The 27,994-nt window shown below is 35.6% G+C and overlaps 1 long non-coding RNA gene across 2 annotated transcripts; it reads right to left on the minus strand.

Moving 5' to 3' along the window:
- Positions 1–46: 46 nt before the first annotated feature.
- Positions 47–27,994, minus strand: LOC107991066 (uncharacterized). Of its 2 annotated transcripts, XR_007823999.1 has the most exons (3): positions 27,614–27,911; positions 26,654–26,785; positions 47–152 (listed from the first exon to the last, which is right to left on the minus strand). It is a non-coding gene; the product is annotated as an uncharacterized LOC107991066 (long non-coding RNA). The 2 variants fall into 2 exon arrangements; XR_001762937.2 differs by lacking the exon at positions 47–152 and having other exon boundaries at positions 26,512–26,785; positions 27,614–27,994.

Raw genomic sequence — 27,994 nt, forward strand, 5'->3', positions numbered from 1 at the left:
CAAAATAAAATGTTAAGTCACCAGTCCAAAAATCACAAGTCAAAATATTCTGACAAAATACATAGCGGAAGCGAAAGAAAGTCAGACGCGTCCATATGGCCTTCACGCATCCTTCCTGCCTCTCGTCGGTCTGCCCCTCGCTGTGCCCCTACCTGAAAAGTTGAAGAAAAGAAAGGGTGAGTATAAACATACCCAGTAAGGGACCCACTACTGGGCCCATTAGGGAACAACAGTTAACTTCCTATTCGGGGGTACCCTACATAACAGTCTAGTGGTTCCGTAGAACGCACATATCAGTCTAGTGCTCCCGAAGGATGCACATATCAGTCTAGTGCTCCCGAAGGATGCACATATCAGTCTAGTGCTCCCGAAGGATGCACATATCAGTCTAGTGCTCCCGAAGGATGCACATATCAGTCTAGTGCTCCCGAAGGATGCACATATCAGTCTAGTGCTCCCGAAGGATGCACATATCAGTCTAGTGCTCCCGAAGGACGCACATATCCGTAAGGCACACTACCCCATAGATGAAGCTAACCGTTACCCCTCAGTCCAAATTAAACTGTCTACATCAGTCACATCTCAACGACATTCATATTACAGTCCCGCCATAGGCTTTGTCAGTCAGATAGTATAGGATTAAACGTCTACGCCCACAGTTGCTTTGTGCATTACCGATTCGCACACCAATAGGGAAACCCTAGGTCCAATCGACTAACCAACCAAAACCGGACTCACTGTCCTTCCCCGTCCGAACTCCATGAACCACATCCAGACCAGTGTTTAGTACATACTAAACCGTAACTTTAAGGTCCATCAACATATAATTTCAATCCACAAATAGCAGTCACAGTATATTTTCATCAGACAAAAATATAATATCAGTACTTAACAGTCAACACGCATACAGATATTCAGTACAGTCACTAACGTGTAATCCCCTGTGGATTACTACGGCTTTAGCCTGGACTCGGGGTCCAGTAGTAGGAAAACCCTTACCTGAAACTCGGTTATGCCCCTAGATCGAAACCACGCTCAACAGATCCACCTAAACGAAACACGAAAGTTTTAGTAGCTGACTTTAGTAGAAGCCGTTTTAAAAAGGTCAGAAGCGATAGCCGTTGACTTACCCAAGGAAAGGAATCTATCTCTAACCAGGCCTGCCGCGGAACCCGAGAACTTAAGCGTCAACTCTGTACTACCTTCAAGGGAGAAAAGTAGGGCCATATCTTATTCCAATATTCAAACTCTAATCGGATGTAGCAACATTAGAGAATTCATCGAAAACAATCCTTACCGAAGACTCACCGTGACCCGGAGCGGAGGAAGGCTTAGGTGGCTTGGCGAAACAAGGAGCTCGACTCGGCTCGGCTCGGCTTGGTTTCGGCTCGGCTCGGCTCCACCTCGGCTCGGCTCGGCTTTGTCTCGGCTCGGCTTGTGGCTCGGCTCGGCTTGGTCTCGGCTCGGCTCGGCTTGGACTCGGCTCGGCTCGGCTTACTCGGCTCGCGGCTCGCTCGGCTTGGGGCTCGGCTCGCGGCTCGCTCGGCTCGGCTTACTCAGCTCGGCTCACCCGGATTGTGTGGCTCGGATCGGAAACGGGCTCGGGTCAGTTGGAACCGGGTCGGGTCGGGCGAAACGGGCAGCACGATTCCGCGGCTTCTTTTCTTTCCGGCGAACGACGGCGCTTCCTCCGTGCTCTGTCGGCGTTGGGGACACGAGCTGATGACGGAGAGTAAGCCGGCGGTGCTAGAAACGAAGAAAGAGAGGGAGTTATGGATGGCGGCGCGCGGTGGAGAGAAAACGAAAACGGAGGGAGAGGAAAGGAGATGGTGGCGGCGTCGGCTTCGTGAAGGCAGACGGACTGCCTGGCGAAGAACGGAGGAAGAAGAAGGAATGGATGGCGGCGCGCGGCAGACGAACGAAGAAGAAGGCGAAAAGGGGGGCTCGGGCGTCGGGCGGCGGCGCAAGGGAGAACGCGAAAACGGAGGGGAAGGGGGCGTGCGCGCGGTTTTAGGGTTTTGATTTTTTTTTTTTTTTAAAAAAATTTATTATATATATATATATATATACAAATCTTAATAAATATATAATATTAATAATTTAAATTAAATAATAATATATATATAAAAATATAAATAATAATAATAATAATAAAGTAATAATAATAATATATTTATAATATTAATATTAAATCAATAATAATTTATTTTATTGTTTTAGAAATATCACTATTTCTATAATATTAATTTATAATAATATTTATAATATTAATATTATAACAATTAAAATAAATATTAATAATAATAATAAAATCAATATTATATCATTATTATATCAATTTGCACTTTAAATAAAACGAGAAAAATTTTACCTTAAAAATTTCGGAGCGTTACAAGCTGGTTATGTAATTACATAATAACTTGTCATGTATGACAGACAACATATGGAGAGTTTGCGTAAGCTTAACTTTGGTAAAGCTCGAAGTAAAAAGTGGATTCAAGAAGAGCATAATCGCTCATTCAGTCGGTGGCTGTCCACATGGGTAATCACTAGAATCATACTCTTTCATGTTTGTTTTGGATCTAACTAAATCCAATATATTGTGTAGGTTGCACTTGCTCTCGAAGTACCTAAAAATTCCATCACGCCTTCTTTAAGATGGATAGCTCACGGACATTCTCTATATGTGGCTACTTATTCTGGTTACATGATTAATGGTTATTACTATCACACAAAAAGGTGTGCTGATATTAGGAGAGTTCAAAATAGTGGAGTTAGTATAACCACTACTACGATGCAAGTGTCTAGTTCTAAGGACAAAAGCCCTATCATGTCAGATATGACATTCTATGGTGTAATACAAGAGATATGGAAGATTGATTACCGTCAATTATCTTTTATTTTATTTAAGTGTGTTTGGGTTGACAATAGAAGTGGAGTCAAAGTGGACAAGCTTTGTTTTACCATCGTGGATCTCAAATGTATTGGGCATAAATCAAACTCATTTATTTTAGCCACCCAAGCAAAACAAGTATTCTATGTTGAAGATTCTTCAAATCCTGAATGGTCAATGGTTTTAACATCTCCACAAAGAATTATTGAAGAAGATTTCTTTGAAGATGAAATGGAAGATATGCTTCAAGAGTGTGATTATGGAACCATTCAAAGGATGTCCAATGTTGATACACCTAACGAGACTGATGATACAACTTCAACTTATATTAGACGTGATTGTGAGGGTAGATTGGTAGAGAAGGGTATGTCATTACTTTGCTTTAAAATGTATTTGTGTTTAGAGTTCGTAATATAATTGATATGCTTATGGTATGTCATTACTTTGCTTTATAGTATTTATGTTTAGAGTTCGTAATATAATTGCTATATTATGGTATGTCATTACTTTGCTTTATAATGTATTTATGTTTAAGTTCGTAACATAATTATTATGCTTATGGCATATTGACTTTGCTTACTAATGTATGCCCGTTTTTTGTAGATTCATAGATGGAGGATATCAGTGAGAATGAAAGAGAAATGCTTCCAGAAGTAAGAAAGAAATCATTTGTTCCACATAAGCGAACTACTATGTCTGAGTTGGTATCATTAAGAAATTTTGGACAAAAGTTGTCCATTCATTTTAATGAGCACGGGCAACCTGTTGGAGCCACGTCTAAGAAAATGCAAAGTTACATTATTGTGTGCATTCGACAGCAGATTCCTATCACATGCAACTCTTGGTAAGAAGTTTTGAATGAGCTGAAAGATAAAATCTATGATTGTATATCGATATGAATTCTATTATTATGTTTTTCATATAATGTATTTTGCTTTACTCTCTAGGTCCAACTACGCTTTTTTTTTATTGTGTAGATGTCGTTCGATTTACAACCCAATGCTAAACATTCTATACTTATGTTTGCATTAAGAAAGTTTTAAACTCAGAAGTATCAACCATCACTCTTGCAATTTCCTCCTAAAATCTATTCTCATATAAATCAAGAAGATTGAGAATCGTTTCTGGATGCTAGACTAAGTGAAGAGTGGGAGGTAAATAATTTTGATTACATGTTCACTTTAATATTATTTTGGTATCTACCTACAAACTAATGCGTTGTACAGGATTATAGTTGTATTCAAAGGGAAAGAAGGTCGAAATGCGTATACAATCACCACATGTCTCGTAAGGGATATGCTAATGTTGCCGATGAACTAGTGAGTATTTGTAGTTAAATTAAAGAATTTATCTTAATATGTTGTTGTTAGTTAGATATGTATCTTTGGTTGTAGAGAATAACGAATGATGTTTCCTAACGTTCAACTCTTTGGAAAGAAGCACAGAAAGGAAGAAATAATGATTATTTTGATGATGCTACTTGAGATTTTGCCTCTCAGATTGTAAGTATACTTATGATTACAATACATAATCTTTTATTAACCTAACTAATGATGAAAATACTTGTATTGTTTTATAGGATGAATTAGTTGCAACACATAAAAATGAGGACATCTTGACTGACGCATTGGGTTCCAAGGAGCACAATGGACGTGCAAGAGGCGTGGGTGGTTTCGTCTCTCAATCACAATATTTCAACACAGTAAAAGGGAAGGAGAAAATGATAACTCCTCAAGTTGAAATATGTCATAAAGATGAGGATGACTCGAGATGCAAAAGTGACAAGAAGAGAAGTGATCACTCGAGATCCTCCTTGGAAGTATTAACATAAATCTTGAGGCCGATGAGGATCTGGTCAACATACCTAGCAATAAAAGAGTGGAGGTAATTGAATTTGTTGTCAGTTTTAATTTTTTAACGATATAGGATCAATTGTTCTTAACGATGCTTTTAATATTTGTAAAGGTAACACCCTTCCAGTTGTCTATAGGATCCATTAATAATATCGTTGCAGTAGCCATGGTTGTCCCAATGTTAAAGTTTTAGTACACGTGGTTACGAGAAAAATTTGACTATACCCAATCCAGTGAAGGGAAAAATAGAGACCTTAAATCAAGCATTGGGTAACATTATAGAATGACCTCGTCGGCTTGTTTCTACGATCAATGACAAACAAGTGTGTATCTTTTTTTACTATTTAAGTCTTGATTTTATTTGTGTGTATTTTGAATTTAGAACCATAGTTGTGGTAGAAGCATTCAACCAGGAAGGATGTCGTGTACTATTCAAATTATACTGACGTTAACAAAACTATTAAGCTTTTAAATAGACATGTCGTGAACAACATGAAGGATGTAGAAATGATTTGCATCCCAATGAATGAGCTGGAAGTGACAAACTTGTTTATTTAGTCGTGAAGATTTGTTGCATTGCTGCGGCAAGGTTGAAATCGACTATATGTGTATACTAGCATATCTTACGTAAGAATAAGATAACTTTTACTCATCTTTATCTCCAATACCACCGTTGTAGTTAGTTTGCTGATATTTTAACTATGGTTGCTTTTACTTAGATATCTTTGGGATGAATGTGACTGTGCAAGGAAATTTTTTATCATTGACCAATAAAAAATATCGTCACAAATCAAGGATCTTGATCTTCGATCCAGAAATTTAGCCAACTAGCTAGAAGTATCTAACTTGGAACAAAAAGTGCTAATTCCATATAATACCGGGTAAATAAAGAAGAGGAACACATTAATTTTTTCCATTGAGCTTAAATGTGTACTCGCATTGAAGATGTTGCTTACTGTAGTTTTCATTTGGAAGTTGCATGTCATCGATCTTCGTAAAAATTGCGTTTATGTCTTGGACTCTCTTATGAGTAAAGTCAATGAAGACATTCATGGATTCATAAATGTGTAAGTGTATTCAATTTATTACTTCTTATTTCACTTTATTGTCTTCTAATGTTTCAAAATATTTAGAGGGTTGAAGACATGGCAAGCGAAACAAGATCTACAACGCTATCGGTCAACTCCAAAATGGAGACCTGTAAACGTAATTTGTATTTACACGTAATTATTTCCGATGAAACATAAGATTAATTTGTATTCGATTTATATACATACAATGCCCTCGTCAATTGGATTCTGTAGGGTGTGGGTACTACGTGCAAAAGTACATACATGAGAAAGTGCATAATTCTAGTACTTCTATTACTAGCCTTGTAAGTTTCTACTTTCACTTTTTACATATTATAATTTATGATCTAAACTCATACTTTCCATATGTTTCTCTTTGTGTGTAGTTCAATACCAAAAGTGCATATAGGCAAGAGGAGATTGACGAGATTCGAACCAAATGGGCAACTTTTGTTAGCAGATTTGTGTAAGCTTTTAAATGCCCTCTTTTGTTCGAGTTAAGTTAGTAGTTGATTTTTGTAAATACTTCGAGCTTTGGGTTTTTTCGCTTGAAGTTTTTAATTAAGTTTTTGTAGGGACGGGCAGTCCTATAATTTTTGAAAGGGCAAGCGGTCCCGTACTAATTGTTGTTTATTATATAGTTTGTATGTATACTTTAGTTAGTGAAGCAACTTTCTGTTGTACATATACATTGGTTATTAATCACGATCTTATATATTATCTTTATATTTTAAGTTTTCACTTACAGTTGTTGGTGTGTTTATTCAAATATGTGATTATATATAGGAGTTGGATGATTGTATTTATGGTAGTACTATATAGAAGTGTGGAAAGGTGTGCTGATATTTTAGGTGTTGGATGATCATATTTGCTGTAGTACTATATGGAAGTGTGGAAAAGTGTGCTGGTATTTTAGGTGTTGGATCTTGTACATTGTAGGTGTTTATTATTAGTTTGCCATGAAGGGCAGCATGCGATGTTTGATATGTGTGATTATATATATATGTGTGTGTGTGTGTGTGTGTGTGTGTGTGTATGTATGTATGTATGTATGTATGTACGTATGTGGATATATTGGAAGATTTAGATTAGTTGGACTTATGGTGTTGAACATAGTTGTGTGTTATTGATATGTGATTATATGTAGGAGGACGTATTGGAAGATTTGGAGTAGTTGGTCTTATGATGTTGAATATAGTTGTGTTTATTGATATGTGATTATATGTAGGTGTTGGATGATGCATATTTGTTGTAGTACGTTTTATATGGAAGTGTGGAAAAGTGTATACTGAAATTTTAGTTGTTTAATCTTGTGCATTGTATGTGTTTATTATTGGTTGCCATGGAGGACAACATGCATTGTTTGATATGTGATTATTTTTAGATAGATACATTGGAAGATTTTGAGTAGTTGGTCTTTTGGTGTTAAATATGGTTGTGTTTATTGATATGTGATTATATTTAGGCGTTGGATGATGTGTATTTGTTGTAGTTCTATATGGAAGTGTATGCTGGAATTTCAGGTATTCTTGTGTGCATTGCAAGTGAAATAGTTATAAGATTGGCCATTGAGTAGTAGGCATTTCTATAGTCAGCGTGCAAGCAATTGTTTTTTTTATTTTTTACAATATACGATGAAGAACATTTCCGGACGTAATTCATGCCAAATAATGTCGGTTTTGCCATCATAAAAACTAGTTTAAATCCGACATTAAAGATACATTTAATGTCGGATTTAAACTAATTTTTATGACAGCAAAACCGACATTATTTGGCTTGAATTAAGTTAAAAAAATGTCGGTTTAAAAATGACATTAAAGACATCTTTAATGTTGATTTAAAATAAAATTAAAGACATCTTTAATGTCGGTGTAAAAATGACATTAAAGATATCTTTAATGTCGGTTCTTCACTGACATTAAAGGCCTTTAATGTTGGTATAAAGTGTTCTTTAATGTCGGTTATAGCCCAACCGACATTAAAGAATAACGCTTGCAAAGATGTCGGTCGCCAAGTGACATTAATGGCCAGATTTCTTCTAGTGAAATTTGTATTTTTCTTGAAATTTTGCAGCCAAAGATTGACTGTTAAAGAAAGTCTTTATCCAACGATCATACCTGTTGCAAGCAAGAAAGTATCTGACAAGGTCTGTAATGCCATCTTGTTGAATTTACTCACAGGCAACTAGTAAAGGACCTGAATATTCTCTCACATTGTTTTATGACATGAAGATGCTTACTTTGCTTCATTATATTTTGTTTGTTGGCTTCTTTTATTTATTTATTTACTTTTTTTTTATCTTTGTTTTATAGATACTATGATATGTGTGGGAAGGTGAAGAATTCTTACAATTTGCCTCAAGATCCTAATTTTGTTAGACCTGTTCAAAGTAATTATTCTGTTACGTGAGAAAGGAAATTAAATAAAGGTTTATTTATTTCATTGATGTTTCTTCATCTTTAACTTGCAAGATTACTTTAGAGAGAAATTTTACATAGGATGCAATGCAAAGTTTCTTCAAGCTGTACTTTGAGCCTTCTTCAATCACCATTTTGTCATTCACTGAGAGTTTGAGATAAGTGAATGTCCATTATTTTTTGGATTTGTCCTCAGTTGTAAAATTTCAGAAATGATAATCATGATATTCTTGTCTCAACGTAAAGTTTTTTGCTACGGCCGGTGTCTCACATTGTATCAAGGTTTTTGAGTTTAGCTTGGTAAGGATTTAACGTTTATTCATTGGAAAATTAAGTGTTTGGTATTAATAGCTAATGAGATACATGTAATTTAATAATCTGTCAATTAGATACAGAAGATGGTGATACTATGATTTCATATTTTCAATATTCATTTCTCATTTACTATATGAATTTTTTTCTACTAGCCATTCGCCCATTTGTTTGTTTAGAAAGTTAAATTTTCTTTCATTCATTTGGTAAAGTCTTGTAACGCCCGAAGCTCGAGGTAAAAATCTTCGCATTTTAAGTGAATTTTAATAATATAATATTAATTATATTATTAGTATTTGGTATTCTTGTTATTTCAATTTTAATGTTAATATTTTTTATCTTTTTCCTTTTACTATTTACTTAAAATAAATATTAGTATTATTATGTAATATTATTATAAATAATTAGTATTAATGTTTTATTTATTATTATAATTATTATTGTTATTATTTTTTTTTATATATTATTATTTATTTTAATTATTTAAGATTTATATTTTAACATTAATTATTTGTTTTGGTTTTATATATATATATATATATATATATATATATATATATATATGTAATAAAATAATAATTTTTTTTAATTTTAAAAAAAAAGGGAACCCTAAAGGCGCGAGGACCCCCCCCCCCCTCCATTTTCCTTTTCTTCTCCACCGCGCCGCAGCCGTCCGAGCCATCCGTTTCTCCTTCTTCTTCATCTCTTCTCCTTCCGACCGCAGCGCCACCATCTCTTCCTCTCCGTCTCCGTTTTTCTCTTCCGTCTTCATCTCCGCCTCCGTCCACGAACGTCGAAGCGGATTCCGCCGCGGCCTCCATCCAATCCCGACTCGCTTCCAACCGCCGGCAGCCTCTCCGTTCTCATCTCTTGTTTCCGACGCCGGCAGAACACAGAGGGGAGCGCCGTCGCCGCCATCGCCGTGTTGAAGTTGTCCATCGTCGCGCGCAGCCAAGGTGGTCGTGAAACCAGACCCGAGCCACGGATCCGATTCAAGCAAGCCGCGTGCTGGAGCCGAGCGAGCTGAGCCGAGCCGCGAGCCGAGTGGGCCGAGCCGCCAGCCGGACCAAGCCGAGCCGCGAGCCGAGTGAGCCGAGCCGCGAGCCGGACCAAGCCGAGCCGCGAGCCGAGTGAGCCGAGCCGCGAGCCGAACCAAGCCGAGCCGCGAGCCGAGTGAGCCGAGCCGCGAGCCGAACCAAGCCGAGCCGAGCCGAGCCGAGCCGAGCCACCTAAGCCTTCTTTCCTCCACTTCGGTTCACGGTGAGTCTTCGGTAAGGATTGTTTTGATGAATTCCCTAATGTTACCTCGTCCGATTCGAGTTTGAATGTTGGATTATGATATGGCCCTACTTTTCTCCCTTGAAGGTGGTACAGAGTTGACGCTTAAGTTCTCGGGTTCCGCGGCAGGCCTGGTTGGAGATAGCTTCCTTTCCTTGGGTAAGTCAACGGATGACCTTTTAAAACAACTGCTACTAAGGTCATCAACTAAAACTTTCGTGTTTCGTTAGGTGGATCTGTCGAGCGTAGTTTTCGATCGAGGGGCATAACCGAGTATCAGGTAAGGGCTTTTCCTACTACTGGACCCTGAGTCCAGGCTAAAACCGTAGTAATCCACAGGGGATTACACGTTAGTGTCTGTACTGAATATCTGTATGCGTGTTGACTGTTAAGTACTGATATTATATTTTGTCTGATGTAAATATACTGTGACTGTTATTTGTGGATCGAGATTTTATGTTGATGGACCCTAAAGTTACGGTTCAGTATGTAGTAAAACACTGGTCTGGATGTGGTTCATGGAGTTTGGACGAGGAAGGACAGTGAGTCCGGTCTTTGGTTGGTTAGTCGATTGGATCTAGGGTTTTCCCTAATGGTGTGCGAGTTGGTAATACATATAGCAACTGAGAGTGTAGATGTCTAAACCTATACTATCTGACTGACAAGCCTATGGCGGGACTGTGATATGAATGCCGTTGGGATGTGACTGATGTAGACAGTTTAGTTTGGACTGAGGGGTAACGGTTAGCTTCATCTATGGGGTAGTGTGCCTTACGGATATGTGCGTCCTTCGGGCGCACTAGACTGATATGTGCATCCTTCGGGAGCACTAGACTGAGATGTGCATCCTTCGGGAGCACTAGACTGATATGTGCATCCTTCGGGAGCACTAGACTGATATGTGCATCCTTCGGGAGCACTAGACTGATATGTGCATCCTTCGGGAGCACTAGACTGATATGTGCGTTCCACGGAACCACTAGACTGTTATGTAGGGTACCCCCGAATAGGAAGTTAGCTGTTGTTCCCTAACGGGCCCAGTAGTGGGTCCCTTACTGGGTATGTTTATACTCACCCTTTCTCTTCTTTAACTTTTCAGGTAGGGGTACAGCGAGGGGCAGACCGACGAGAGGCAGGAAGGATGCGTGAAGGCCATATGGACGCGTCTGGTTTTCTTTTCGCTTCCGCTATGTATTTTGTCAGAATATTTTGACTGTGATTTTGGACTGGTGACTTGACATTTTATTTTGTGACTTTTTGAATTATTTAAAATAGGGCCCGAAACTGTCTTTTGTAAGGTTTCTAATGTTTTAATGAATCGTATCTGGTCCGTTTTAAATTTTATGTTGAATGGTCGAGTTTTGGTATTTGGTAGTGACCTCAGCTTAGTCCGGAAAAGTTGGGTCGTTACAAGTCTATTTGTAAAAGTAAGAGTCAATCTACGGAAATGTTAACATCTCTGGAGCTGCTATGGAAATTCCACTCCAAAAATCTTGGAATTGGGAACTTATGGAAGTTTTTGAATGGGTTGATGAAACTTTATTCCCTATGTACATAGATTTGAAAATGTGAGTTGTTTGAAAGCACCAAAGTTATTCAAGGCTTAAGTATGAGGCCGAACTTTTATTGTGAGGTGTGCAAAGGAAAATGTAGGTAAACTTTTATATAAACACTAAAATATATTATTATATTAATAAGATCGAGAATGACTTAAAAGTAGTTTTTAGGATATCATTGAGAGGAATGGACCTTTCTAGTTATTAGTTTTATAATGACAAGTGTGATAATTAACAAACAAAAAATAATTGAAGTTTAAGCATGACTCAATTAAACTTTCACGCTCTTTTTCTTTTACAGGTCAAAATTTGATGAACAAGCCAGTAGGGAATTGCTTATTAAGGTTCCTGATGTGCATTAATTGCGATTCAAGGGTATAAAGATGCCACTGTTTTTTTAAAGTTGCTTTGTTAGAATTCTAAAGATTAAATGGTTTATTTGGATATTGTTGTAGAATGATTGAAGTCATATCGGGTTAAAAGCTAAGCAATTGTGTAGATGGCCAGAAGACCGTTGAAGGTTGAAAACTGAGGAGGCATTTAGGATTTCTAATTATTTAAGTCTTGTATTAGGATCTTTTTTCATGTACTATTGTAGAATCTATATATAAACACAATATTAAGATTTCATTTTATGTATACAAATGTTAAGGACAAGTATTATAATTTCTAAAATAATATTAATTTTATTGATTCGTTGGGGTGAGAAAAAAATATTTATCTACACGAACCCAATGTCGGTTTATAAAAAATGAATAATAATGGAATAAATAAATAAAATAAATTTGTAAAAATGGACCAAAAAACTAGGCTTTAATATCGGTTTTAAATTGACATTATTGGGGATCTATAATGTCGGTTATAAACCAACATTGTTGGCCTCTTTAATGTCGGTCTTAAACGGACATCAAAACCCAATCGACATTAAAGGGCTTCAATAACACTATCAAATATGCCGATTGAAAACTGACATTAAAGGCCTTTAATGTCGATTTTAAACCGACATTAAAGAGGCCTTTAATGTCGTTTTTAAACCGACATTAAAGCCCTATTGACATTAAAGGCCTTTAATAACACTAGCAAAAATGTCGGTTGCCGATCGACATTAAAAGCCAAATTTCTTCTAGTGTGAATTTCTTGTTGTTTTTGTTGAAATCTATAATTTTTCTTGTACCAAGAACATTTTCTTCTTTCAATTTTAAGTGTTCTTTACAAATTAATTTCTGAATTTGTTCTTGATGCATCAATTTGTATGCAAGATACTCCTTTAAAAAATTAATGAAAGATTGATTTGACTATCCTTGTCTATACAAAAACTCAATTTATTTCTTGCATATCAGATATGTGAAATCTTGAAATTGATTAATGCTTAGGAAAATCACCTTGTTCATGATAATTTCTGATTTAATTTCATCAATTTTATGTCCACAATTAAATTCAATTAAATCATGGTTGTAATTTGTTTCTAAAAAGTATGAAATATACTTTGATATTATCTTTAAGAGCAAGAATTAGGCATTAGTTCTTATTGCAAGAATACAATAAATGCTTGTAGTGGTTATCTCTTTTCTTGAAATTAATCTTAATCAAGGTTCTTACAAGAATCAAGCAAGTTGATCTTGTAAGAACCTTGATCAAGAATCTCCTTAAAAATCATTTCATACTTCTTTTAATTTAGTGATAAGAACTGAATGACGATGATCATTGCCAATCACCTCGTTTTTTCTCATAAAAGTTTAATTTCTACTTTTTTCTTGTGAATTGAGTTTACATCTCAAATTCTTTTGATTCTTGGTTCGATTTGATGTGCTCTTACTTTCTTTAATGCTTTCCTTTTGCTAATAACAACATTTATTTCAAACATGATTTCAAGAAATTTTCTTTGCAACAATTCCCTTGGGTTCGACACCCTTACTTACAACCTAGATACGGTAAAAAGTAAGGGTAAATTTAAAAATACTTTTTGTCGAGGCAAATCTTGGTAAGCATCCTACCCTTAGCAAGTTACATTTCATTTTTAAACATATTAGTGCTTGATTCGAACGATCTTACCGATACATAATCTCATATGTATCATCTTTGCCTTGTCAATAATGTACCTTACAGGCACGTTGTCCTAAGGCATTACCACATATGGTGTTCCTATTGAATTACAATCTTGATCAGGTACATCCTACGAGATCACTAAGCTGATTGGGTGCATCCTACAGAATCACTAGATTGGTTAGGTGAATCCTACTGGATCACTAGATTTATTAGATGAGTCCTATGGGATCACTAGATTTATTAGGTGAATTCTATGGGATCACTAGATTGTTTAACGTGTATCCTACGGGATCACAAGACTTTTATGGTGCGGGGTACATCATAATAGGAAGTTAACAGTTTTTACACCTAACGGGACCATTAGGGGTCACTTATTGGGTATAATTTTATACTCACCTTTTTCATGTTTAACTTTTTCAAGCAACGGTAATATGAGAGGTAGACCGGTGAGGGACAAGAAGGATTTGTGAATGCCATATGGGAACCTTTCAAATGGTTTCTCTTAACGTTTATTACTTGTTTCCGAGTTTTGATAATTGCAATGAGTTTTATGTTTAGAACTACTATATGTTTTATTTTGACTTAAAACACAAACACTTTTGTATTTTCATATTTATTTGAAATAGGGCTAGAACTAACTTTTTTTTTTTTAAGTTCATCTGTTGAAACAAATTTTATAATCTTTTGTATTTTAACTAGTTGATTTGGTCTCTTGTGAATGGAAGTTTCCTTTTGATTAGTTTTGGTTGGATTTTAAAGTGTTTTTGGATTAAAGTAATGAGCTTAGTTTATTATAGGAAGTTTAGTTGTTATAATTATAGAAAATGACCTTTAAAATATAGGATAAACTTTTTATTAAGTAAGTAGGAAGGACAAAAAATTTGATAGGTGGTTGGTTTTAAAGTATAAAATTTTATAGTATATGTTTGTTACTTTAAGTTTTTCTATCAAACATCATAAGAAAAAAAAAAAAAGAACAACTTAATTTTTACAAAAGATAGAATTGATCCACAATGTCAGAAGTGTCAAACAATTGTGTATTTATTTATTAATTTTTGACCATATCAGGTATTAGAAGTTTGTATTTTAATTAATTCCAACGGTAAATGAAATACAATATGGCCACAATTACTACATCAATTATTCACATATTTTATGTTCGTTTGTGTGATAGGAAACTTTAAATGTCTTGCGTCGTCCTCTCTTTTTGCTCAACCTCTTTTAGGATAAGATTTTACCGAAATCTAATCTCATTTATCTAACTTCTCAATCTATCATTTATAGCCCTTACGTGGGTTAGAATGACTTCAACATGAAATATCAAAATCTCATCTGGATGTCTAATTTCTAAAATTATATTGCAAATTTGAAAATCTAATTTCAAGACACGTATACATTTCAGTTGAATTTTTAGTATTAAAATTATTTTGAGGACTATTAGATAAAAATAAAAAAATAATAGAATGTCCACACTGGTGGAAGACGTAAAACTTGAAACATTTGAAACCACTTTCTGTTGGTTGGAAAATGTATTTCGTCTTAACAGCTCCATAATTCTTGTCTTATATAACGTAAATGAAACACACAAAAGCCTTGTACTTGTTTGGATAACTCTCCCACAAATGGTTCGTTTTGATCGATCCACTTTCTCAAATAAATCACTTGAACCGATGGATTTAAATTGCTTCTAATCAGCAATTATTGGGGCATTTTAAATGACATTTTTAAATAATCACAAATATATAAAAAAAATATTACTGATACCTTTTGTGGTTTGATATGTTGAATAATTAACTTGAATTATCTTTAAGATTCAAGAAGTTTCTTGGAGACAAATTTTGGACCATTGGATCTTATACTTTCTCCAATAATTTATAGCCATTGGATATTTTACAATATTTTGAGCCATTAGATCATACACATATATCAATGACAAATTAGAGCCATTGGATTTGCTTGATGACCAAGTATCTTTTGGCTATAAATAGATAAAAACCCATGGTTGCCAATCCATCCCAAAAATCTCCAACAAATTGAATGAAATATAAAATAGAGAGAGTTTCTTCTTAAAGTGCTTTGTATCCCTCGATAAGAAAGAACTTTTTTGTAACTCCTATTTTATATAGTGAATTCTTCTATCTTTGGCCGTGGTTTTTACCCTAACTTGTTTAAGGGTTTTCCACGTAAAATCCTTGTGTTCTATCATCTCCCTCTTCATTATTATTGTTCTCAATCTCCTTTAGTTGCAATCTTACTCTATTCGATCACAGTTCGAATTTCCAACAAGTGGTATCAGAGCCTAGTTTAATTTTAGGTGTTAATATCTACTTACCGTATGCTCTGTGGTTGCCACTAATAGGTGGATCCTCCACATCAGAAAATAAGTAAGATATTTTTCACCTTTATTAAACAACACGATTGAGGATTATTTATAGTTCGTGATAGAAGTAATGGCTGTACATTTTGAGATTGAGAAGTTCAACGAAACTAATTTCTCGTTATGGAAGTTGAAGATGAAGGCTGTCTTGAGAAAAGATAATTGCCTTGAAGTCGTCGATAAGAGGCCAGCGGAGATTATAGATGTCAGCAAGTGGAACGAGATGGATGGAAATGCTATGGCAAACATTCATCTAGCATTAGCTGATAATGTGTTGTCAAGCATCGAGGAGAAGAAAACTGCAAAGGAGATTTGGGACCATCTCACTAAACTGTATAAGGCTAAATCACTTCACAACAAAATTTTCCTTAAGAGGAAGTTGTACACTCTTCGGATGTCTGAATCCACATCAATGACAGAGCACATGAATATATTGAATACTTTATTTTCTCAACTAACATTATAATTGGCTTATAAAATAGAGCCAAATGAACGTGCAGAACTTCTACTTCAAAGTCTTCCTGATTCGTATGATCAACTTGTCATCAATCTAACAAATAATATTCTAACTGACTATCTAAGCTTTGATGACGTTACTTCTGCTGCCCTAGAAGAGGAAAACCGACGCAAGAACAAAGAAGATAAGTTGGTAAGCTCACAACAAGCAGAAGCCTTAGTAGTGACAAGAGGCAGATCATCAAAATGCAACTCAAGTGGGAGTAAAAATCAAGGAAGGTCAAAGTCAAGAAGTAAGAAGAACATGAAGTGCTACAATTGTGGAAAGAAGGGACATCTGAAGAAGGATTGTTAGAATCTAAACAAGAAAGATTCCAATCCTCAAGGAAATGTAGCAAGCACCATAAACGAAGGTGGTGCCTTATCTTGTGAAGCAGTGACAACTATGGAAGGCAAAAAAAGAATGGTTGATGGATGGTTCTTCGACTTAGGAGCCACTTATCACATGACCTCTCGTCGAGAATGGTTCCATAATTACGAACCTATCTATGGAGGATCTGTGTTCAGTTGTAATGATCATGCCTTGAAGATTGTCGGCATTGGAACTATCAAGTTGAAGCTCCATGATAATACTGTTTGCACGATTCAATAAGTGCGACATGTAGAAGGCCTGAAAAAGAACTTGCTCTCACTAGGTCAACTTGATGATCTTGATTGAAAAGTTGTAGTTAAGAAAAGACTTATGAAGGTAATCCAAGGTGCGCTAGTACTTATAAAAGGAAGAAAGATGGATGCAAACTTGTACATGTTAGAGGGAGAAACTTTGCAGGAAGGAGAAGCATCTGTTGCTTCAAGTAGTTCAGGTGAAAATCTCTCGATGATGTGGCATTGCAAATTAGGCCACATGTCTGAACAAGGATTAAAAGTTCTTGTAGAGCAAAATCTACTCCCAGGGCTCACTAAGGTGTCTCTACCCTTTTGTGAGCATTGTGTTACAAGTAAGCAGCATAGATTGAAGTTCAATACATCAAGTTCTAGAAGTAAAGTGATTCTAGAACTGGTTCATTTTGATGTATGACAATCACCGGGTACATCTCTAGGAGGAGCAAGGTACTTTGTGTCCTTTATGGATGATTACTCCAGAAGGTGTTGGGTGTATCATATTAAGAGGAAGGCAGATGTATGTTCCATCTTCAAAGTATTCAAAGCGCAAGTGGAACTTCAATCTAGTAAAAAGATCAAGTGCTTACGAACAGATAATGGAGGAGAATATATAAGCAATGAGTTTGCGAAATTTTATAATCAGGAAGGTATTAAAAGACAATTCACTACTGCTTACACTCCTCAACAAAATGGAGTGGCAGAGCGGATGAACAGAACTTTGCTAGAAAGAACAAGAGCAATGTTGTGAGCTGTAGGCTTAAAGAAATCTTTCTGGACTGAAGCTGTTAATACCGCTTGTTATATAGTGAATCGTTCTCCATCAACTGCAATTGAGTTAAAGACACCAATGCAGATAAGGACTGGCAAGCCAGCTGATTATTCAAACCTCCATATATTTGGAAGTCCAGTATATGTAATGTACAATACGCAAGAAACTACAAAGTTGGATCCAAAATCCAGAAGATGACTATTCTTGGGATATGCTGATGGGGTGAAGGGGTACTGCCTGTGGGATCCCACGGCCCATAAGGTTATCATCAGCAGGGATGTAATCTTTATGGAAGATAAGAAACAAGTAGCAGATGATAGCACCGTAGATGAAAGCTCAGAGACTGCAATAGTACATATGGAGAAAGAATCTGTAGATGACTCTTTTGAAGTTGAGCCAATGCACGAGATCCAAGAACAAGTTGAGCAACAAGTACTAGAAATTCGTCGATCTGGTCGAACAACAAGACCCCAAGGTTGGCAATTTAAGTATATTATGAGAGCAATGTTGCATATTGTCTTCTAATCGAGGATGGAGAGCCATTAACTCTAAGAGGCAATGACCAGTTCAGATGCTGGTTAGTGGATGACAACAATGCAAGAAGAAATAGAAGCTCTTCATAAGAACAAGACTTGGGAACTCGTAACACTACCACAAGGGAGAAAGCCCATTGGAAACAAGTGGGTTTATAAGATAAAGCGTAATAATGATGACCAAGTAGAGCAATACCGTGCAAGATTGGTGGTAAAGGGATATGCTCAGAAAGAAAGTATTGACTTTAATGAGATATTTTCTCCAGTAGTTCGACTTACTACTGTTAGAATAGTTTTAGCAATGTGTGCTACATTTGACTTACACTTGGAGCAGTTAGATGTAAAAACTGCGTTTCTCCATGGAGATCTTGAAGAAGAAATATATATGCTCCAAGGAAAAAAGAACTTGGTTTGCAGGTTAAACAAGTCTCTATACGGTCTCAAACAGGCGCCGAGGTGTTGGTACAAGAGATTTTATTACTTCATTGTGAGTCTTGGATACAACATGCTAAATGCAGACCCTTGTGCATATCTTAAGAGGTCTGGAGAAAAGGACTTCATTGTCTTACTGTTGTATGTAGACGACATGTTGGTAGCAGGCCCTAACAAAGATCGTATTGAAGAATTGAAGGCTCATTTGGCTAGGGAATTTGAAATGAAGGACTTGGGACCAACAAACAAGATTATGGGGATGTAAATTTACCGAGACAGAAATAATAGGAAGATTTGGCTATCTCAGAAAAATTACTTGAAGAAAGTTTTGTGACACTTCAACATGCAAGATTGTAAACCAATTTCTACCCCTCTTCTTGTTAATTTTAAGATATCCTCTAATATGAGCCCTAACAGTGAAGTAGAGAGGATGAAGATGTCTCGAGTACTGTATGCATCAACAGTGGGAAGTTTAATGTTCGCCATGATATGTACCAAACAAGACATTGCACATGCAGTGGGAGTAGTTAGTCGGTATATGACGAATCCTCGTCGAGAGCATTAGAATATTGTTAAAAGGATCCTTAGACACATCAAAGAATCCATGGATGTTGCATTGTGTTATGGAGGAACATACTTTACTATCAGAGGATATGTTGACTCCGATTATACAGGTGATCTTGATAAAAACAAATCTACCACCGGATATGTGTTTACTCTTGCTAGCGGTGTTGTAAGCTGGTTTTCCAAACTACAGTCAGTTGTGGCTATGTCAACAACAGAAGGAGAATACGTTGCTGCTACACAAGCTAGTAAAGAAGCAGTATGGTTAAAAATGCTATTGGAAGAGCTCGGGCATGAACGTAAGAACATCTCTTTGTTTTGTGGCAATCAGAGTGGCTTGTATCTCGCAAGAAATCCAGCTTTCCATGCCAAGACCAAACATATTCAAGTGCAGTACTACTTCGTTCGTGAGAAAGTAGAGGAAGGAATAATAGATATGCATAAAATTCATACAAAAGAAAACCTAGCAGATTACTTGACAAAGGCATTCAACACTGACAAGTTCATTTGGTGTCGATCCTCAAATGACCTAGCTGAAACATAAGCAACATGAAGATGGCAAGGAAGAAAGAATGGTGTCGAGATGTGATTTATCATCAATCAAATCTCCAAGTGGGAGATTGTTGAATAGTTATCTTGAATTATCTTTAAGATTCAAGAAGTTTCTTGAAGACAAATTTTGGACCATTGGATCTTACACTTTCTCGAAGAGTAATTTATAACCATTGGATCTTTCACATCTCTCTAGAATATTTGGAGCCATTAGATCATACACATATATCATGGACAAATTAGAGCCATTGGATTTGCTTGATGGTCAAGTATCTTTTGCTATAAATAGGTAAAAACCCATCGTTTTCAATCCATCCCAAAAATCTCCAACAAGTTGAATGAAATATAAAAATAGAGAGAGTTTCTTCTTAAAGAGCTTTGTATCCCTCAATAAGGAAGAAAGTTTTTGTAACTCCTATTTTATATAGTGAATTCTTCTATCCTTTCCCGTGGTTTTTACCCTAACTTGTTTAGGGTTTTTCCACGTAAAATCCTTGTGTTCTATCCTCTCCCTTCTTCTTTTTCATTATTATTGTTCTCAATCTCCTTTAGTTGCAATCTTACTCTATTCGATCACAGTTCGAATTTTCAACAGAATATATTCATATTAGAGATAAAAGTTTTTATCGTTAGACTTCAAACGTTGGGTTTAACTGTTGATATGTTTGCAAATTCCATTGTATTGGTTATATTTATAATAAACTGGACCTAACGTTTATTTAAGTTTTAGGGTTTCAATGCATTTTCAATATGAAACATTGTTTCTTTTAGAATAACTATAGACCGAATGAAAACTAATCCTTCAATTTTAATTGTAGAAGTGCAAATTGATTCTCAGGTTGGTAACCACAATTCATTTTATTATGATTAATTTTCGTAAATATAACAAAAACATCAAGATATATACAATCCGTGTAACAAAATCAGAAAGCTCATGAAGCCGATAGAAAATTCTCATAAATTTTAGATTTTTCCTTGATATTGCAGACCATTCATCACTTTTTTTTTCATTGTTACGATTTATTCATCTTCTCTTCCAAATATTTCTTCAACGCTTTCTCTTTCTATTTAAATAATTGCCTACACGATCTTGCATAATTGCCTATATGGTCATGTATCATTTTCTATATGGTCGTGTATCATTTCCTATACGGTCGTGTATCATCATTTCCTACACGATCATTTATACAAAGCATTTTTCTGATCGTTCAAGAGAGTTACACGATCATGTATAATTGTCTACAGGATCTTGCATAATTGCCTACATGATCATGTATCATTTCCTACACAATCATGTATCATGATCGTTTAGAAAAAGAATTAAGCGAAACATTTTTTCCATCATTAAAAAGAAATTCACGATCATGTATCATTTCCTACATGTGATCGCATATCAAAATCATTCAGAAAAAGAAATATATGAAGCATTTTTCCGTTGTTAAAGAGAACAACACGATTGCTTATCATTTCCTACATGATCGTTCATCATGTCTTACATGATCGTGTATCATGATTGTTAGAAGAAAAATGACACGAAATATTTTTCCCATCATTAAAAGGAACTATACGATTAGGGTATCATTTTCCTACACGGTCACATATGATATGATTGTTTAGTAGAAGAAGTACACATGTGCATGTGGCAGAATAATTGGGTGCTGACTGAGATATTTTTTTGTATTTCTCATTATAGGCTTATGAGATTTTTTCATTTTCAAAATTTTTCTATACATTATAAATATTTTGTCGCATTGCTATAGTTTGTAAAAATATTAGTTTATTATTCCTTATAGCTCTTTCAGTTTGGTTCTCAGAATTATCATTATTGTTTTTTCCTAAATACCATGCAAAATAGAATGGTAGCCATTATTAGTTAAATATGGACTTTTATCTCTAAATTAATTAGTTGAAAATAGAGGAGTATAAAAGAGTATTTTCAAGAAGAATGGTTTTTTTTTTTAAAATAATGACAGAAATTTTAAAAACATTTGGTGTAATTAAGCTCAAATTTTATGAAAAAGAAAGTTGTGTACTATTTGTTTTGTACGTGTCAATCACCAATCTACTGACTTTAGGGTTACATCACTATTTTTAGGTGCGCAGCAACTCAACTTCTCCAGTTGTTTTGCCGCGTAATTCTCTTCACATAGAGGCCTTTCATCGCCTAATTCTTTCATTAAAAGTAAACTTCCATCAGAATTTCGTTCGAGTATCCTTACCGCAAGGTATTCGATGCATTGGCAGTACACGATAAGGGCCTAACATACTTCCTTAACATGGAGACATGGAAGACATGATGTATTATAGACAATTCTGTGGGTCTCAATTTATACGCCACAAAACCGACGTTCTCCAAAATTTCATAGTTCTATATATCGAGGGCTTAGCTTCCCTTTCCTCTCAAATCTGATTACTCCCTTCCATAGAGATAGTTGTAAGGAAACCTTATCTCCCACATCAAATTCTAGTGACTTGCAATGGTTGTCTGCATAACTCTTTTGTCGATCGCGAGCAATTTTCAAATTTTCCTTAATTACCTATATGTTCATAATTGTCACCTAGACTAATTCTGGTCCATACAATTTTCATTTGTTGACTTCCTCCTATCAAACAGGCGTTCTGCAGCACCTTTCGTATAAGGCTTCAAATGGGGTCATTTCAATGCTAGAATGGTAACTGTTGTTATACGCAAATTCAATCAAAGGTAAATGCTCTTCCCAACTTCCGTTGGATTGTATGATGTAGAACCTCACCATGTCTTCTAATGTTTGAATGGTTCTTTTTGACTAACCATCTTATGAGGGTGGAATTTTGGAAAAAATGTGGAAGTGAACCACGAATACCAGTCTGAGATTATGGACACTTGGGTTTCATATTATCTTATAATTTTTATCAAAATACAACTGGGCCAATCTGTCTAGTGGGAAGGTTTGTTCAATAGGGCTTAAGTGTGTCATCTTAGTGAATCTATCCACAACCACCCATATTCCATCGTAACCATTTGACATTCTCGACAATCTTGAATCCTTTGAATATAGTGTATTTTCATATGGAAATGAGTATTTCAAAAAAGGTTCTATATTTAAGACTATTAAAATATTTCATCATTGTTTAAGATAAATTATATAGAATACCTGTGCACAAACACTGAAAATATTTTAACAAGTATTTTGTAACACTTACATTTATAATCAAGTAGTATGTTTATGAGAGTGACTTATAGAAAGATATATTATAATATTCAAGAAGCAAAAGTTTAAATGTCTACATGTTTCTTAAACGCTTCATAAAAAGATTGTGAGGCGTTGATCGTGTTCTACACTATGTGATGAGACTTCTATAGGCAAGGAAAGTTAGTGGTTGGAGAGATTGCAAGATAACTTGGGTTTTGCGTGCTAAGCTACATCATGAGAAAGACTACGATGAGTTGTTATGTGATTTGAACTTCCTTAATCGGCAAGTAGTGACATCATTATAATGTAAGAAAGTAGGCAATTGATTTAACCTTATCATCCAATTGAATTCAGGATAAGGATGTGACATTGACATATGGGATTTTGGTATTAGATAATTCTCACCTTTGGACAGAGGTAATCATTCCTACATGAGAAGTTTCAACGAAGAGGAAGTGTAAGATGGAATTTAGGGAAGACCCTTGTGCATATCTTAAGAGGTCTGGAGAAAAGGACTTCATTGTCTTACTGTTGTATGTAGACGACATGTTGGTAGCAGGCCCTAACAAAGATCGTATTGAAGAATTGAAGGCTCATTTGGCTAGGGAATTTGAAATGAAGGACTTGGGACCAACAAACAAGATTATGGGGATGTAAATTTACCGAGACAGAAATAATAGGAAGATTTGGCTATCTCAGAAAAATTACTTGAAGAAAGTTTTGCGACACTTCAACATGCAAGATTGTAAACCAATTTCTACCCCTCTTCTTGTTAATTTTAAGATATCCTCTAATATGAGCCCTAACAGTGAAGTAGAGAGGATGAAGATGTCTCGAGTACTGTATGCATCAACAGTGGGAAGTTTAATGTTCGCCATGATATGTACCAAACAAGACATTGCACATGCAGTGGGAGTAGTTAGTCGGTATATGACGAATCCTCGTCGAGAGCATTAGAATATTGTTAAAAGGATCCTTAGACACATCAAAGAATCCATGGATGTTGCATTGTGTTATGGAGGAACATACTTTACTATCAGAGGATATGTTGACTCCGATTATACAGGTGATCTTGATAAAAACAAATCTACCACCGGATATGTGTTTACTCTTGCTAGCGGTGTTGTAAGCTGGTTTTCCAAACTACAGTCAGTTGTGGCTATGTCAACAACAGAAGGAGAATACGTTGCTGCTACACAAGCTAGTAAAGAAGCAGTATGGTTAAAAATGCTATTGGAAGAGCTCGGGCATGAACGTAAGAACATCTCTTTGTTTTGTGGCAATCAGAGTGGCTTGTATCTCGCAAGAAATCCAGCTTTCCATGCCAAGACCAAACATATTCAAGTGCAGTACTACTTCGTTCGTGAGAAAGTAGAGGAAGGAATAATAGATATGCATAAAATTCATATAAAAGAAAACCTAGCAGATTACTTGACAAAGGCATTCAACACTGACAAGTTCATTTGGTGTCGATCCTCAAATGACCTATTCTCATAATAACACTCATTTTCTTCCATCTTTCAATTCTTTCTTTAATGTCATGACATCAATTACTTAGAATTTAGGGAAGCAAGAGCTGGTGAGTTACTAAGAGCTCAAGAAGTGACTAATCTATTTCAAGATTAGTATAAATAAGAGATAAAGATGGAAGAAAATGAGTGTTATTATGAGATTTTGTTAAGAAAACCAAAGGTGTGATACCGAGAAGCTATTCAGCAAAGAGAAACTTTTGGTTTGCAAGGTGTTTTGAGAAAAAGAGGAACCTAATATTGTGAGTCACTTTTTCTAAAGAGATTCTAGATTTCTAAAGCTTTCCTTTCTAAATCTCATGTTTCATGCATCATGTAGTACACGTTTATGTTTATGAAAAGCATGATTTATGAAGAAATCTTTAATGTTATGTTTCCAAGTTAAAGTTCATGTTATTGATTATGTGCTATGATTGAGAGTAGACCATTAGTCTTATTCCTATCAATGAGCTAGTTGTTATGTGCACATAATGAGTCCAAGGTATGAGATGTCCAAACCACATGGCAATAAGAGAGTAACCAATGCGATTGTGTTAGCGGCCTGAGCAATAAGAAATGAATTAGTCAAATCTCAGGAGATGCTAATGATGATGCAGTCATCACAGTAATCTATACTAGGAATGATTCACGTTCTTGGCTGAAAGGAATGTGTAGAGACTAATTTGTATTTTGTGTAATTTTATGAAATGAGGCATTAAAGACTGTTTATGTTAAGAAAATGAATTTGTTGGTTAAATGTATTCCCCAAAAGATTTTCAAAACTATCACTCACTAAGTATTTGACTTACGTGTTAAGCTTTCCTCCCCAGGATATCGGGCGTTGAGACTAGGTTAAGAAAGCAAGGCGAGCAGCCAGGGTATTTAATGTTTGGAAGTTATTGAAGGCATTTAAGTTCATTTTTAAATTCTTGTATGTGAAGTGTGTTTTGTGTATTTAAGATAAGTTCAAGGATTTAAGTGAGTATTTTGGCATTTTGATTACTTGAGGCGTCAAAACTGCTCAAGTTGTGTTTCGTTATGCATAGCGATTGAGTTCAAGGACGCGTGCAGGGCGAGACTTTATAAGGTGATCTTTGGTATCCTATGTGATGAGATGTCTCACACTTGTTGAATGTTATGGTGTAGGATGTCTTATTCTTGATGTGTGATATGGAATAGGATGCCCCACACTTCTTGTGTGACCTAGTACGAGATGCCCTTTTGCTTGTCGTGTGATCTGGCATTGGAAGATGCATTATGCATAATAGAATTGATGGTGAATGGTTGTTGTGTTGAGGCCACTCCACATTGCTGCAACCTAGTAACCTAGGAAATGATTCTACGATACAACCTACATTATGCATTATGCACGAGACATGGTAAGGCGATAAAGAACTTATTATGAATGATTGAAAACAACTATTTTCCATATGATTTATGAATGATTGTGAATGATATATTTGGATTGTATAAATTGCCTAAAGTATTGAGATGATTTTACTTGAACTCAACAATTTATTCTTGCATTGCGTTATGACAAATATTCACTTATTATAGATGTTGGTGTAACCCCCCCCCCCCCTATTAGACGTTTTTGTCTAATATTACAAAAGTTTGGTTTTATTTTTTTCCCAGGTAGCGAAGGACAACCAGAGGTTGACTTTCCATCTTAAACGCCTATTGTGCTATACTCAAATCGCATCATCCTAATATTGGACTGTCATCGCGTCTTGCATGAATGTAGACTTAATTAGGCAAGTAGAGTCAAGCTATTGTTTTAAGACTTGTATATTTTTGGTTGAATGAACTCTTGTATTTGTCAAGTGTACTTTTAATCAATTATCAAAGAAGTCTTTGTTATTCCAATTGAGTTCTCATTTCGCATTAAGTTTGACGTTTGTTCATACTGCTTACTAGGCGTTCTGCATGTTATTTCATGGGGAGGTTTGCGTGGAATGTATAGACGGTTACGTCTTCACTTGGTCACAAAGTAACTTTTGGAGCGGGACGTAACAAAGATTTAGATTTGTAATTGTCTAAAATTAAAAAATAGAACCAATTTCATAAACATCTAATTTAACTAAATTAAACGTCAAAACTAAACTTCATAAAACTACATAATTAGACATGTTAAAATTGAAAGTTTCAAGGATCGGAATAGTTTCATGATTGGATAAGATAAATATTAAATGAAAGCATACTCGAGGTGATTTTTCATCATTTGTGTTGGGTGGACGTATCTTTTCCTCTTGTCGTGATTTTTCTCCTTTGGTCATGCCCTTCGTCTTCCCTTCTTCGTTCAGCCTGATCAATTTTGCTTTGTACGTGTCCAGCTAATAATAATGCATAAAGAGTCATTAATTGTTAGCATTTATTTAGTTGTGATGATTAATCCCATAATACCCTAAACAATATGTTTAGATACACTCCCACTATATTTTCCCTTCCCAAATTTAAATATTATAACCGATTTTTCCTACATTTTAGATGTCTTTTCTGATTTTAAACTAAATGTCAAAATTATCCCGTATGGCAAATTTTTAAATCCTTTTTTTTTTTTTTTCTGGTTCATATCTTCATTCGACAAAATAATCTAATATTAATTTTATATTTATCTGAATTATCTACTCAATTAAAAATGTCAAAATACATTACACTCTTAAAGATTTTAAACAAATTTAAGATTTAAACCTAAATATTCCCAAAGGCTCTTGCGTAAGTTGAAAAACAAAAACTATGAGGAAAGATGAGTCTTTTCAATATCATAGTAAGAATGAGGGAAATAATTCTTTTGGTTGAAAAAGAGCAGAGCCGATATATAGAAGATGTAAAAGAGAAGATGTTGAAGATGGTTTCTGCGACATACTATTTGATTATTTGGAAAGTGAATAGAAAATGGTGACGTTGAGAGAAAAACTAGGCTGAGATTGGAAAATGAAACAAATTTTGAAGAGAAATTTTGATTTGTTAGGAGGAACAATTTTCAAATTTGTGCACGAGCATTGTTTTCTTCATCCTCATCTTCCGCAATGTTTATTGTATGATCGTTTGGAAAAGAACACATCCTTAGTGAAGAATTTGAATTTGAGTCACTCATGAGTCATGTATTCCAACCCAATTAGAAAGCAAAAGTATATTGGGAAGGAAGAACAAACACATACCCTACCAGCGGAGCGAGCGCAGGTAGAAGAATTTGACGGCGGCTTATCGAGTTAGCGGCTTCGTCGTGAGGATCAGTTAGACCGACTTGCTGAGGAGCGTCGTAGTCATGAGGAGTCCGACTTCTGATTAGATAGATCAGGGAGATGAGGAAGGGCTATGGGTGGTGATGGAAGAAAGAGATGAAATTATGGATTTAGGAAGAGAAATTAAGAATTTTATGTTAGGTTTGTGAGTATGGTTAGGTGTTTGGAAGACGATAGTTGATTTGATGTTTTGGGAGCGCATTGACTACAAAGGAAAGAGTGTTTTAATTATAGAGTATTCTATTGACTTTTTGTATTTTGCATTGGAGTTTTTTTTTGAGGTAACAACATTTTTTA

The sequence above is a fragment of the Cucumis melo genome, chromosome 10, assembly GCF_025177605.1.
Source record: "Cucumis melo cultivar AY chromosome 10, USDA_Cmelo_AY_1.0, whole genome shotgun sequence".
Classification (NCBI taxonomy): domain Eukaryota; kingdom Viridiplantae; phylum Streptophyta; class Magnoliopsida; order Cucurbitales; family Cucurbitaceae; genus Cucumis; species Cucumis melo.